At 33.9% G+C, this 9,580-nt stretch overlaps 1 long non-coding RNA gene across 1 annotated transcript; it reads left to right on the top strand.

Annotated features, from left to right (window-relative positions):
* The first annotated feature begins 4,975 nt into the window (after window positions 1-4,975).
* LOC134720905 (uncharacterized) lies at window positions 4,976-8,647 on the top strand. The gene is made up of 2 exons (XR_010107813.1): window positions 4,976-5,214; window positions 6,551-8,647. It is a non-coding gene; the product is annotated as an uncharacterized LOC134720905 (long non-coding RNA).
* The last annotated feature ends 933 nt before the right edge of the window (window positions 8,648-9,580 follow it).

The following is a 9,580-nucleotide window of genomic DNA, read 5'->3' on the forward strand; positions in this document are numbered from 1 at the left end:
GCCAACAAAATCTTTAATCGACCCCTACTCCCAATTTGGATCGCCAGACGCCAATATAGACCATACCTACCCCGGATCTTTTCACCCTAGAGACAAAACTGAGCATGTCATTGGTCTATACAAGGTGTCATTTTTACCGTAAAGGCCTTGGCTTACTTTAACATATGTTTTCCAACTTAAATAGGTGCCTCATTAAGCGGGCAACACGAAAAACCATCATAAAAGCCTAGAAAACCAACATAAAGGCAAATATCAATTATAGTGAAAATCTTCCCCCAGCACCGCCCAGACATGCCATTGAGGTATATTATAGCTCAAACTAATGCTTAGGGTGTCTACTACATGCCTGAATCTTTATTTACACTGAAATATGTGAACGTAAGCCAATAAAATATTTAATCGACCCATACCCCCCCCCCCCCCCCCCCCCCCCCCAATTTGGATAGCCAGACGCCAATATTGACCATACCTACCCCGGATCTTTTCACCCTAGAGACCAAACTGAGCATGTCATTGGTCTATACAAGGTGTCATTTTTACCTAAACGGCCTTGGCTAACTTTAACATGTGTTTTCCAACATAAATAAGTGCCTCATTAGGCGGAAAACACGAAATACCATAAAAAAGCCAAGAAAACCAACATAAAGGCAAATATCAATTATAGTGAAAATCTTCACCCAGCACCGCCTAGACATGCCATTGAGGTATATTATAGCTCAAACTAATGCTTAGGGTGTTTACTACATGCCTGGATCTTTATTTATACTGAAATATGTGAACGTAAGCCCAAAAAAAATTTAATCTACCCCTACTCCCAATTTGGATCGCCAGACGCCAATATTGAGCATACCTACCCCGGATCTTTTCACCCTAGAGACAAAACTGAGCATGTCATTGGTCTATACAAGGTGTCATTTTTACCTAAACGGCCTTGGCTAACTTTAACATGTGTTTTCCAACATAAATAGATGCTTCATTAAGCGGAAACACGAAAAACCATCATAAAAGCCAAGAAAACCAACATAAAGGCAAATATCAATTATTATAGTGAAAATCTTCCCTTAGCACCGCCCAGACATGCCATTGAGGTATATTATAGCTAAAACTAATGCTAAGGGAGTCTACTACATGCCTGATTTTTTATTTAAAGTGAAATATGTGATCGTAAGCCAAAAAAATATTTAAGCGACCCCTACTCCAAATTTGGATCGCCAGACGCCAATATTGACCATACCTACCCCGGATCTTTTCACCCTAGAGACCAAACCGAGCATGTCATTGGTCTATACAAGGTTTCATTTTTACCGTAAAGGCCTTGTCTAACTTTAACATGTGTTTTTCAACATAAATAGGTGCCTCATTAGGCGGAAAACACGAAAAACCATCATAAAAGCCTAGAAAATCAACATAAAGGCAAATATCAATTATAGTGAAAATCTCCCCCAAGCACCGCACAGACATGCCATTCAGGTATATTATAACTCAAACTAATGCTTAGGGTGTCTACTACATGCCTGAATCTTCATTTATACTGAAATATGTGAACGTAAGCCAACAAAATCTTTAATCGACCCCTACTCCCAATTTGGATCGCCAGACGCCAATATAGACCATACCTACCCCGGATCTTTTCACCCTAGAGACAAAACTGAGCATGTCATTGGTCTATACAAGGTGTCATTTTTACCGTAAAGGCCTTGGCTAACTTTAACATGTGTTTTCCAACATAAATAGGTGCCTCATTAAGCAGAAAACACGAAAAACCATCATAAAAGCCTAGAAATCCATAAAAGGCAAATATCAATTATAGTGAAAATCTTCCCCCAGCACCGCCCAGACATGCCATTGAGGTATATTATTACTCAAACTAATGTTTAGGGTGTCTACTACATGCCTGAATCTTTATTTATACTGAAATATGTGAACGTAAGCCAAAAAATTATTTCGTCGACCGCTACTCCCAATTTGGATAGCCAGACGCCAATATTGACCATACCTACCCCGGATCTTTTCACCCTAGAGACAAAACTGAGCATATCATTGGTCTATACAAGGTGTCATTTTTACCGTAAAGGCCTTGGCTAACTTTAACATGTGTTTTCCAACATAAATAGGTGCCTCATTAAGCAGAAAACACGAAAAACCATCATAAAAGCCTAGAAATCCATAAAAGGCAAATATCAATTATAGTGAAAATCTTCACCCAGCACCGCCCAGACATGCCATTGAGGTATATTATAGCTCAAACTAATGCTTAGGGTGTTTACTACATGCCTGGATCTTTATTTATACTGAAATATGTGAACGTAAGCCCAAAAAAAATTTAATCGACCCCTACTCCCAATTTGGATCGCCAGACGCCAATATTGAGCATACTTACCCCGGATCTTTTCACCCTAGAGACAAAACTGAGCATGTCATTGGTCTATACAAGGTGTCATTTTTACCTAAACGGCCTTGGCTAACTTTAACATGTGTTTTCCAACATAAATAGATGCTTCATTAAGCGGAAACACGAAAAACCATCATAAAAGCCAAGAAAACCAACATAAAGGCAAATATCAATTATTATAGTGAAAATCTTCCCTTAGCACCGCCCAGACATGCCATTGAGGTATATTATAGCTCAAACTAATGCTAAGGGAGTCTACTACATGCCTGAATTTTTATTTAAAGTGAAATATGTGATCGTAAGCCAAAAAAATATTTAAGCGACCCCTACTCCAAATTTGGATCGCCAGACGCCAATATTGACCATACCTACCCCGGATCTTTTCACCCTAGAGACCAAACTGAGCATGTCATTGGTCTATACAAGGTGTCAAAAAAATGGTGGTGGGGGGGGGGGGGGTTAATTTTTCTCATTTCAGATTTCATAAATAAAAAGAAAATTTCTTCAACCATTTTTTTGAGAGGATTAATATTCAACAGCATAGTGATTGCTCAAAGACAAAAAAAATATTTTAAGTTCATTAGACTACATTCATTCTGTGTCCAAAACCTATGCTGTGTCAACTATTTAATCACAATCCAAATTTAGAGCTGAATCCAGCTTAAATGTTGTGTCCATACTTACCCCGACCGTTCAGGGTTCAACCTATGCGGTCGTATAAAGCTGCGCCCTGCGGAGCATCTGGTTAATATTTGGACCTGGTTATCAAATTGGTCCACATTGAGGTCTAATTAAAGGGATCTTAAATTGAACATGATTTGGTTTCATCAAAGATTTAATTCTTGGGGTTTTATGATATGCTGAATCTAACCATATATTTAGATTTGGGATATTGGACCATAATAGGTTTTTAAATGTCCAATTTGAAATTTTTAAGTTGTTATGTTTGAGTTCTTAGACCACATTCATTCTGTGTCAGAAACCTATATTGTGTCAACTATTTAATCACAATCCAAATTCAGAGCTGTATCAAGCTTTAATGTTGTGTCCATACTTGCCCCAACCGTTCAGGGTTCAACCTCTGCTGTCGTATAAAGCTGCCCCCTTCGGAGCATCTGGTTGATTGAGGTGCCAATTTGGGCATAATTGGTTTTTAAATGTCCAATTGGAAATTTTTAAGTTTTTATGTTTAAGTTCATAGACCACATTCATTCGTGTCAGAAACCTATATTGTGTCAACTATTTAATCACAATCCAAATTCAGAGCTGTATCAAGCTTTTATGTTGTGTCCATACTTGCCCCAACTTTTCAAGGTTTGACTCTGCGGTAGTATACAGCTGCGCCCTGCGGGGCATCTGGTTTGTTATTTTTTTGACTACTATAGAGCACTCTGCCACCAATACCCCAAAAGACATCAATCAGGTCTTCATAGGTGTGTGCATGACCTGATTTCGGTTTTTTTTAAGCCCCCCCCCCCCCTCCTCCCAATGTTCTTTGGATGAAATTATTTTAATATATTAAAAGTCGCTTTATTTTTATTTCATTATAAACTAGGGATCATTCTGATTTCAGTGATATCTAGTTTTATACAAGTATCTTTATTAATCCTTCCACCACTAAGGGTCACTCATGCATAGTCCCTAAAATATGATGTCATAGAGAAAAAAAATGTTGATTGCACCCTTGTGTAGGTGCACTCAACTCCAATCTTAATTAACTAGGGAAAAGTGCCATTATTGGATATTAATAAAAACATAAAAAAGAGAACTGTTTTGAACAGAGGATTTTATTTTATAGCTTAAAATACTGAAAGATTTGAACAAACAGTAAAATGATTCCATATTCTATAAAGAATTTGTGTTAGCATTTATAAGAAACATGATGTAGATGTTCTGGAAATTAAGTCTTACGAAAACAAAGGTCAAAAGACTGCTACTATAGTTTAATTCAACTTGTTTCATATTGTACTGTACAATGCACGCAAGTGACAAAATCCTCGTGTGTAAACTGTTAAAAAAGCGTGTATTACACGCGAATATCATGTCACTTGACATGTATGCCTGTATATCATCTTAAGATGGTACCTAACACTACAGGGAGATAACTCTGTAAAATCAGCAGAACGTTTTAATGACGTTGTGTTCATAAGGGAGTATTAAGCTTCTCAATGATCAAAATAAGTGTTTGTCAAACTGCTATATAACCAGTGTAATTTTTTCTGATCAAACGGTTGGTTCAAACTTTTTGAAATTTTTATATTTTTGTCAAAGGGTCAAAGTAAATACTTTGTCAACATTTTAAGAAAATTAAAGGAGCCAAATTAATTTGAGTTAAAGTGTTGGGTACCACCTTAACGAATTTATATCACAGGTTCTACAGCAGTAATATTTTCCCCCAAAAAAGGCCTTACAGATACTTTATGATGACTGATTTTTGTAGGACCTTGCTTCAAGTAAAAATAAATTGCAAAGATGGTTGAAATAAAAGCATATTTTGATTCACTAAGTAATTTAAATTTATTCATAAATATATTAATCCTTGTTCTTTACAATTTTAATCTTTTTTTCATAGTTGGTCCTATGGAGTATTGTTGTGGGAGATATTTACACTCGGAGGGAATCCTTATTCATCTGTACCTGTGGAAAGATTATTTGAACTTTTAAAAGAAGGTCATAGAATGGGCAGACCTCCATATGCTTCAGAAATAATTAATAAAACGATGCAGTCCTGTTGGCATGAGAATCCATCAGGGCGACCATCTTTCAATAACCTTGTTATTGATTTTAATAAAATGTTGACCTCTATGGACAACAGAAGTGAAGTAAGTATTTATTCTATAATTATGGAATTATCAGAAAAAATAAATAGTCAAAATGGTTTTTTTTATAAATTCATTTAAAGTTTGATATTTACTTTATAAATCTTGTTCTCAAATATATGTCTATATTATACAAATGTCAGTGTAATTTTGTATGTATTTTCTGTTAGGCCAGGGTTTTTCAATTTTGCTGGTTTACATATTTTTCACATTAAAAAGTCAGGTTGGTCGGTAGGAAAAAAAAGTAAAAAATATCTTTCAAGACCACAAATATGTAAAAAAAAATATCTTTCACATTTCTAACAATATGAGTGGTATGCTATTTTGTCATCATTTCTTAAATTTGTTATCCTTGAAATTTAATTACTCAACGGTTATAAACAAAAAATGTATGGTATCCTCATCCAAGTTTTGTCTACAGACAAAGACAACATTATATTGTCATTTCACAAACAGATCCTCATAGTTGTCTTCCTGGAATTCATCAGTTGTCATGCATTCCTGTTTGAATATCAATAATGTGGTCATTTTAATAAATTTCCTGTTACAAAACTTTGAATTTTTTGAAAAACTAAGGATTTTCTTATCCCAGGCATAGATTACCTTAGACGTATTTGGCACAACTTTTTGGAATTTTGGATCCTCAATGCTATTCAACTTTGTACTTGTTTGGCTTTATAAATATTTTAATATGAGCATCACTGATGAGTGTTATGTAGACGAAACGCGCGTCTGGCGTACTTAATTATAATCCTGGTACCTTTGATAACTATTTGTTATCCAAAAGGAAGATTTTTGTTTTTTTTATTATTTATGAAACAAGAAAATTCCAAATTATTTTAACTTTAACTTGACGACTTCCACGTTTTGACAGGTTCATTTAATCTTTGAGGTGATACATCTTATTGAATTATGACAAAAAAGTGAAACAAACTTATTGTTATGGGTTTTGAACACAGGTTTCTCTCATCAAAATTATTTGGCTATTTTTAGCTCACCTAGCCTGAACTTTTACAAAAATCTCTGAAACTACTGGACCAAACTTAACCAAACTTGGCCACAATCATCATTGGAGTAAAGTGTTTAAAAGATATAACCAAAATGGCCTCCATAGCTAAAAATAAAAATGTAGATTTGGCTTATATCTCTGAAACCAAAGCATTTACATCAAATCTGACATGGAGTAATATTGTTAATCAGGACAAGATCTGTCTGCCCTGACATTTTCAAATGAATCAGACAATCTGCTTATTAATTAGTAGTTTTAAGTAAACTTTGCCATTTTTAGCTATAACTAAAGTTGTAATACTTCTTCAAATATATTTTTTTTTCATTTCAGGAATATCCAAATCTAGATGATTGTAACAGTATACATCCCATCATATCATCATGATCATAGTCTCTCTCATGTACGAGGCATTCACTGACAACTGTGTTTTATACTAATAGGCAGTGGTTGTTTCATTATCTCAATCATCTAGATCGTCTTCCACATATTGAATTATACTTGACTTAATTGTTCAAAGAAGACAACCATGCATCTTATTCAATCTCATGTTTTTACAACAAGTGCTATAGTGAACAAAAAAAAAGTTTTTGTTGCTCTAATGTTCAACCTGTGCAACCTCATTGACACCAAAGACAAAGAAATACTATTAGAAATCCAGTGTCTGTGATTTTTTTTTTGTGATTTGTGTTGACAAGGATAAATATGTTTAATCATGTAAAGTACAGGAACTTATTTCAAGTCATTTTTTAAATGGAAATGTCCAAAGTTTTTTGATGACAATTTATATCAATTGTGACGAAAATGCGTTCAAATGACGACGAACGAACTTCAAATTGTGATCTTTTGAGAAATAATGAAATTCAAATCAGCGAACTGTCCGGGAGTATTAAACAAATTATTTCGATCAAATGACGAAACTATACTCCTGGTTGTTGAAATGCCAACTGACTAATTTTACAGCAAAAATGTTCTTTTATAGTTATGATCTGTAAAATTTGCATCATTTTTCCACATTTTCTATATTAAATTTTACAACAAAATTAAGCTAACAATACACAGGATTGTCAATATAGTTTTTTTCTGTTTTATCATTCTGAAAGTAGAAATTGTGCAGGCACAATACTGTTTTTTATTGGCTCATGCTTTGCAACATTATACACTATTTTATATATGATTTTGGTTATACTGTTGAATTACTTTAGTATACATTTCAATGAATACAAATTTTGATTATTTAGAAGAATGAAAATAAGTGAATTAAATTTTCATTTAAATTCATACATGTGTACATATTAAAGAAGCATAGCAGATGCAGTTTAGCAAGAGGAAATGAGAAGTTTAAGGTAAATGAAATGTGTTTAAGACAACCTTATGCTAAGCTTTTATCCACACACGGTACCAATAATAGCCAATTGCATAAGGTTGCTTTGACCCGAATCCCTAGGTGGTAAAAGGTGGGACTATTTTAGTTGAGTTCCAAAGTTATGGTAGGGTGAAACAACCTCCTTTATTCTGCAATGCATAAAAAAAAATCCCATCGGGAAAGGTTTTGTCCACACTTAGTTCAAATGATGGGACCAAGGTGGGTAAGGTTTTATAAGGTTTAAAGTTTGGGTAGTGTTACCACCTTCCACCTTTAATTTATAAAAAATTCCCTACGGCACAGCTTTGTCAACAATAAGTACAAATGATAGGGAATTACCTAAGGTTGTTTGGACCCAACGACCAAGATGGGTAAAGTGCTTTAACTTTTTTATACGACCGCAAAAATTTTAATTTTTTGGTCGTATATTGGTATCAGGTTGGCGTTGTCGTCGTCGTCGTCCGAATACTTTTGGTTTTCGCACTATAACTTTAGTTTAAGTAAATAGAAATCTATGCAATTTAAACACTAGGTTTATGACCATAAAAGAAAGGTTTGGATTGTTTTTGTAAGTTTTGGTCCCAACAGTTTAGGAATTAGGGGCCAAAAAGGGCCCAAATAAGCATTTTCTTGGTTTTCGCAAGTTAAAAGAATACATGTCAGTTTTCAAATCCCATGTACAGAATAAGGATAAATCATGGATATCTAAAAAAGAGGGACGAAAGATACCAGAGGGACAGTCAAAATGCCAACGAGGTTCAGGTTTTGCTTTTCTTATTTTAAATGCTTCATGGGAATATAATATACAGCATTTTTATATTTAGAGAGCTTATATTCTTCTGCATTTTTTAATCTCGTCTATAAATAAAACTAACCTTTGGAGTACATTATCATATAAAGATTAAAATAAATTGCAAAAAATACCAAGTAGTCCAAGATCAAGATATTTATAAATATCTTCGAAGTTGTGATTGAGAACTTTGTTTTCCTAAAACATATCTTTTTTGCAGTTAAGCAAGGTTCTTAAATTGAAGAAAATACAGTTCTAAAATTAACATTGTTGATCTCAAGTAAAAATTGAATGTATAGTAAAAAAAAGGCAGTGGCTATTTGACTGGCAGCGGCAAAATAGCAAATTTGCTATTTAGCCGGCTCTAATTAAATTATATTTCACTGGAATTAAAATATGTAAAAACAATAATCAAATATGAGATTGCTCATATAGAGAATAGATAAGCAACAATAGAGCTGAAAAACGCTCAGTGGTCAATTGTGTGATTGAACAGTATTGAACATTTATTGAACATTTAAACATTTTGAGATGAACAGTTTTCGAATGATTTAATGTATTGTTATTCTTATCTGTTATTGATTATAGTATCTAATAAAAAAAATATAAATCTTTTGCAATTTTCTTTATACATATGCATGTGCTTTATGGTTTCAAAAGGGTTAGAAATGCGTTCATTATATATATTCCGGACCATACCTCATATGGTCCGGCCCGTTAATAACCAAATGAGTATTATACTCATATGGTCCGACCATACGCGTATGGTCGGACCATATGAGTATAATACTCATTTGGTTATTAACGGGCCGGACCATATGAGGTATATTTTTTTTTCAAATTACATTATAAAAGAGGGACGAAAGACACCAAAGGGACAATCAAACTCATAAATCTAAAACAAACTGACAACGCCATGGCTAAAAATGAAAAAGACAAACAGAAAAACAATAGTACACATGACACAACATAGAAAACTAAAGAATAAACAACACGAACCCCAACAAAAACTAGGGGTGATCTCAGGTGCTCCGGAAGGGTATATAATGTTTCAATAATACAAAAACTTTATCTAAAAACATGACAATTTTTTAATTTTATAATCCAAAAACTTCGTAAAAATTGAATATTGATGACATAGTTAGTTTTCATCGCTAGTTACATTCGTGCATGTAGGCTTGGTTGACATTCACTTCCACATGGTATC

This window comes from Mytilus trossulus, chromosome 6 (genome assembly GCF_036588685.1).
Source record: "Mytilus trossulus isolate FHL-02 chromosome 6, PNRI_Mtr1.1.1.hap1, whole genome shotgun sequence".
In the NCBI taxonomy this organism is placed as follows: domain Eukaryota; kingdom Metazoa; phylum Mollusca; class Bivalvia; order Mytilida; family Mytilidae; genus Mytilus; species Mytilus trossulus.